This window comes from Cupressus sempervirens, chromosome 7 (assembly GCF_028749045.1).
Source record: "Cupressus sempervirens isolate cs-2001-9-10 chromosome 7, ASM2874904v1, whole genome shotgun sequence".
Taxonomy (NCBI): Eukaryota; Viridiplantae; Streptophyta; class Pinopsida; order Cupressales; family Cupressaceae; genus Cupressus; species Cupressus sempervirens.
In genome coordinates this window covers 182353960-182360046 of record NC_143124.1, presented here as the reverse complement: position 1 = coordinate 182360046, position 6087 = coordinate 182353960, and positions in this window count along the sequence as shown.

Genomic DNA, 6087 nt, shown 5'->3' with positions numbered 1-6087 from the left:
AATATAGTCAAAAGACACCTCAGTAAGTTTTACGTCGATGCAGAGGACATGGACATTTTTTGTATAGTACAGAACTGTACATCCGATGTCACATTCTGTATAGCTGACATCATCACATGGCCAAGGGGATGTTGATGTCATCAATCTAGTACATTAAAATTGATGGCCATATGGATGTCATTATAGGGCCAAATTGAACTACAGTGACACTTGTATGATTGTCAAATTTAACCCCATCATTCGTTGATGCAACCTCTCCCCAGATTGATTTTAGTTTTTATAGTCTGACTTCGGGAGGCCATAACTCAAACATTCATACTCCAAATCATATGCAATTTGTTTTGAAATTGGGTAGAATTTTCTAAATTTTTCAGTGGTGTAGCTCTTTTCTAGTTTTGGTGCACAGATTATTTAGAAATTGCATTTTTTGGTGACTGTACTTGCATAATCCTATATTTTGCAACTTCAAACACTCAATACAGGCACATCTAGAGTCAAAAATAAGTTTTTTTCTTTGAAAGTACATTATTTTTTGTCTACTTTCTAGATCTAGTATTAGATTGTAGGGTTGTGTGGACAAAAGTGTCACTTTCAGCAATGGAGCCTTTCTTTGGTTTGTACTACTTCAGAATTGTAGCACATTGTAAAGTTCCAAATTTGTAATCTATTAAGAGGTTGTAACAAGAAAAATTGGAAGTCCACAAAGACCAAAATTGGCAAGTGGCCCATTGTAATCACACTACTGATAAAGTGCCCAAAGCATCTATTTTGGGAGGGTTTCTTGATTTAGTGAAAATGAGGGGGTCTTTTTATTGTTGTTTTCTCTCTTTTTTGCACTTTTCTTTCATTTTCTACATTATGGGCAACTTTAATTTTCCTAAATTAACTCCTCATAACTATACTTCATGGTCAATCAAAATGTGGTATCACTTAATGCATAATGGAGTTTCACAATATGTAGATGGTACTCTTCCTAAACTAGTAGGTGATAAAGTATTAGAAAGTGATATTTCAGCATGGGTAGCAATGGATAGGAAAGCCCTAGGTGATATATGTTTGGGATAGATGATAAGATCATGTGGGATACTCTCGAAAGCCTTTATGGTAAAATGTCTAAAGAGGATGTTTTCAAAATTGAAGATGAGCTTGTTTCCTTAGATCCTAAGTCATATGACTCCATCCAAGATTTCATCATCAAGGTGAATGACTTAAGGATGAAGCTTACTGATTGTGGGAGTTCTATCAAAGATGACAGACTGATCTATCTCATTGATAACAAGTTTCCATCAGAATATTCCACATTTGTATATTCTTTTAACACCTCAAAGACTACCTTAGGGTCTGCCTATAAGAAAGTTACTTTTGATGAATATGCTAAATTGTTGGATGATGAAGAAAAGAAGTTGAAATCAATGGAGATTCTCAAATCACCTCAATCCAAAGAATTGGTGGCCAACAATGAGGGTTCTCAAAATTCAGCTAGACAATCTTCAAATAAAGGAAAGGATAAGAAGAAATGGAAGAACAAATTGAAGGATGCAGAAAAGACAACACCACAATCCAATCAACAAGGCAAGTCCTCAAATTCTAACAAGAAAGGGGACAACAATAAGGAGAAGAAGAAGTGTTCTTATTGCAAGAAATTGGGTCATGAAGAACATGAGTGTTATCTTAAAAAGATTGATGAGTTGACCAACATCATCAAGAGACATAATGTTCCATTGCCTAATGCTTACAAGGAGAATGCATCTTCTTCAGATTCAAAGGGAAAAGGGCAAGGCTCATGGCTAATTCAAACTCTTTAAAGGAATGGATATTTGACTCAAGTGCATCTTATCATATGGATTCTTCAAAGAAGGATTTTTCTTCAATGAAGTAGTCCAAGGTACTACACATCTTCATGGGAGATGATAGAAAAATGGAAGTTGAAGGGGAAAGAAACATGGAGATGGAAAATGGAGAGTTTCAAAATGTTCTCTATGTTCCAAACCTAAGCTCAAATCTCCTATCAATCTACCAAATCACTCACCTTGGCGATGGTCATAGAGTTGAGTTCCTTCCAAACTTTGTACAAGTGCACAATCTAAAAGGCAATTCCTTGGTTGTAGTGGGGAAAGTGAATCACAAAAAAATGTTGTACTCTTTCTCTCATTTTGTAGCCAAGTCTCCTTCAAAGGTGTTTTTAACACAATCAAATTCAAACATGCAATTATGGCATGAGCGGTATGGTCATCTTGACTTTTGGTATCTTTAGCAACTTTGCACATACCAAATGGTGAAAGGTCTACCTCAAATCAACTTTTCTAAGGGTGAATGTTCAACAGATTCAGTGGATATGCATCCAGAGGTGAAGTTACAGAGAGGGATGTCTTCAAGAGCACTAGGTGTTATACAAATGGTTCACATGGTATTAGTAGGTCCTTTTGCATTCAGCTAGGGTCACTACATACTTACCTTTGTTGATGACTTTTCAAGGTTCACTTGAGTCTACTTTTTGCATAGTAAGAATGAAGTGTTGGAAAAATTTCTAGACTTCAAGAATCATGTAGAATGGAAATTTAGAAAGGACATCAAAGTACTCTACATGGATAATGGAAGCATGTATGTGAACAGAAGACCTATGGACTTTTGTAGACATGAGGGCATTGATCTTTAGACTTTGGCACAATTCAATCCGCATAAGACATATATTGTAGCTTTGAGGATCCACACTCTTAAGTCTATGGAAAGTTGCGTGATCCATGCCAAGTCTCTCTTTCCATCATTAGATGTCGAAAAAATCTCAAGTGCCACTCACATTCTTAATCGCTCTCCTCATCCAACCTTAGATGGTAAAACTCCTTTTGAGGCATGGTGCAGTAGAAAACTTATTGTGACACACTTTAGAGTCTTCAATTGTCCTGCATGGGAAAAGATATCTTCTAGGGGATGCAAGGCACAATCACCTTGGCCTTCTACTTTCATTGGTTATGAAGACAATATAAAGGCATACAAACTTCTAGATCCAGAGACACATCATATATTTTTGGAGAAGGATGTATATTTTTAGGAAAATTCACCCAACTTGTCCTCTACTCCTTTTCACACGTCATACAGTGTGGAAACTAATGGTGACACCAATGATAGTGCTTCAACAGATTCAAACATGTGGGGTTCTATCAATAGTTATAGTGAGAGGACACTTCATTAATTCAGTCCACATGCATACATCATCACAGTGATAGGTACAAAAAAGTAGGGTACATCCAAACTTCTAGATATAGGTTAGTGATAGATTTGGGGGATAGTATTGATGATCTGCCTCTTCTTCTTGATGCATAAGTACCTTCTTCAATTTTCATGAGGTTTTCATCCAACTCTCTTGTTCATTCTCTACATGATCAATAGTTACAGGTTGAAGTGATTGTGGATACTTATGATCAGTAGTTGCAGTAGGGTTCTTCATCAATTGGTGAGACAGACAATTCTTTGAGATAGGCTCTTTAGCTAGTTGAGTAGGTTTCAGAGACATTACTTATCCATGGGATTCTTTCCATGCACAGTGGAAGCATCTCATTTGAACCCTTGGAATTGTTTCTTCCTAAGGGGGGGGAACACCATTCTGTAGTCTTGGATTAGCTTCTTCATCAAAGCAGTCACTGTTTGACATTCTTCTTTTGGAGAGGGGGGGGGGGGAGCCTATCCTATCTCTCTTCCTCTTCTCATCATTCTCTTATGTATATACTAGATGTATGTCATAATGGGGGGGTCTTGATTACTCCATCCATCCATGCATCCCTATTCATCTCTCTTTTTGGGGAAGGGTTTTTCCTATGAGGTTTTCCCTCTTTCCTCACTTTATGAGAGATTTCATATCATTATGTACATGGGTACCTAACATGGCCTAGTAGTTGGGACCCATATTGAATTGCATCCTAGATTTTTTAAGCTTAAGGGTATTCCCCTAAGTTTCACTTAAGGTGGGGTGTTGATGCAAATAAGTATTTACTTATTACATTTACTTTACTTAGGTTGGTGCATTATTTAATTATTTTGCATTATTTTATTAGTTATTTAGGTGAGACACTCAGGAGTTTGTGTACTCTCATTGAGTTATGCAACTCTAATTATTCACATGGTGTCTACAACATAGGAGTTTGCATCATTCACTAAGTTGTCATGTTGACAACACAATTATCTGCACTCCTTATTTAGCACATGTTGTCCACACCACTGATTAGCATGCTACACCATTGTAGGCTTATCCTCACATCATTGCACTTAATTTTGTACTTAATGGAGGATAATCCATATCTCGTGGACATGTGCCTAGTTTTATGACTTATCACGATGCTAACTTTCATGCATTCTAGAAGCTCTCCTAAGGCTTTTATATACAGACACTCCTAGTGTACTCTCAAGCTGGCATATTGAATGAATATAATCATTCTGATCATACTCTATCTATTTTGGTCTAATATGTTCTTTTGTTGAGTTCTTTAGTCCTTGGGTGAATTTTTTCCTAAGCCAAATTCTTACAAAGCTTTATATGGTTTGAAAAAAGCTCCTAGAGCAGGGTATAAAAGACTACATGGATATCTAGTAAGGATTAGTTTTCAAAGAATAAATGGTAATAGTAGTCTATATATCAAAGAAGGACCACATGACAACATATTTCTAGGAGAAATATTTGTAGATGATATTTTATTTATAGGACATGATGAATTATGTAAATCATTCTTGAAAAAATGAGGAAAGAATTTGAAATGTCAATGTTTGAAGAGATAAAAAAATTTGTTGGTTTACAAGTTCATCAAATGAAGGATGGCATCTACATCACTTGGTAATAGTAGTCTATATATCAAAGAAGGACCACATAACAACATATTTCTAGTAGAAATATTTGTAGATGATATTTTATTTATAGGACATGATGAATTATGTAAATCATTCTCTGAAAAAATGAGGAAAGAATTTGAAATGTCAATGTTTGAAGAGATAAAAAAATTTGTTGGTTTACAAGTTCATCAAATGAAGGATGGCATCTACATCACTTGGTCAAAGTACATTAAGGAAATATTGAAGACCTTTGGAATGGAAGATTCCAAACTAGTTGGAACACCTATGCCTAGTAGACATAAACTGTCTAAAAATGATGATTCAAAATAGGTATATAAGACTACCTATAGATCCATTTTTGGGAAAATTAAGTATGTGGTACACACAAGGCCTGATATTGCATTAGAAATTGGTATAGTTGCAAGGTTTTTTGCAAATCCTAAATAAAATCATATGATGGAAGTTAAAATAAGTCTAAGATATTTGAAAGGCATTGAGGACTATGGTTTATGGTACAAGAAGGAGGAAACTTTGAGTTTAAAAAGTATTGATGATAGGAAAATCACTAGTGGAGGAACATTCTTTCTTAGAAATAGTTTAGTGTCATGGACAAGAAAGAAGAAAAATTACATCTCTTAGTTCACAATAGAGGCAAAATATGTTGTTGTAGCAGTTAATTATTCTAACATAATTTGGATAAAGCAACTATTATCAAGAATGAAGGAATAAATAAAGGAACCAGTGGTTATCTATTGTGATAATACAAGTGCAATCAATATATCCAAGAACCTAGTAATGCACACCAAGACAAAACACATTGCAATCAAGTATCATTTTCTAAGGGAATTAGTTCAAGCCAAAGAGGTAAAATTAGAATATGTGAACACCAAGGATCATTTTGTAGACATTTTCACCAAACCATTGACTAAGGATGCATTTATATATCTTAGAGATAAGCTAGGGGTTATTCCCCTATCTAATTGTCACTCGAGTACAAATTAGTGATGCATCTACTGAGCCTCATTGAAGAATTATCAAGTTGATGCAATATTATCATAGCACATTGAGTACTTTAGGTAAATTACAAATTCATTATATGATGTCTTTGGCATTTGATGTCAAATAGAGAGAGATTGATGTGATGTAAAATAAAAGAAAAAGAAGAAGAGATGTGTATAAGAGAAAGCTGGAGAGATTAATAAAACAAAGTTTGAAGATAGATGATAGAGGGAGAATCTTAGAAGGAATGCTCATGAATCAAGAATCAAG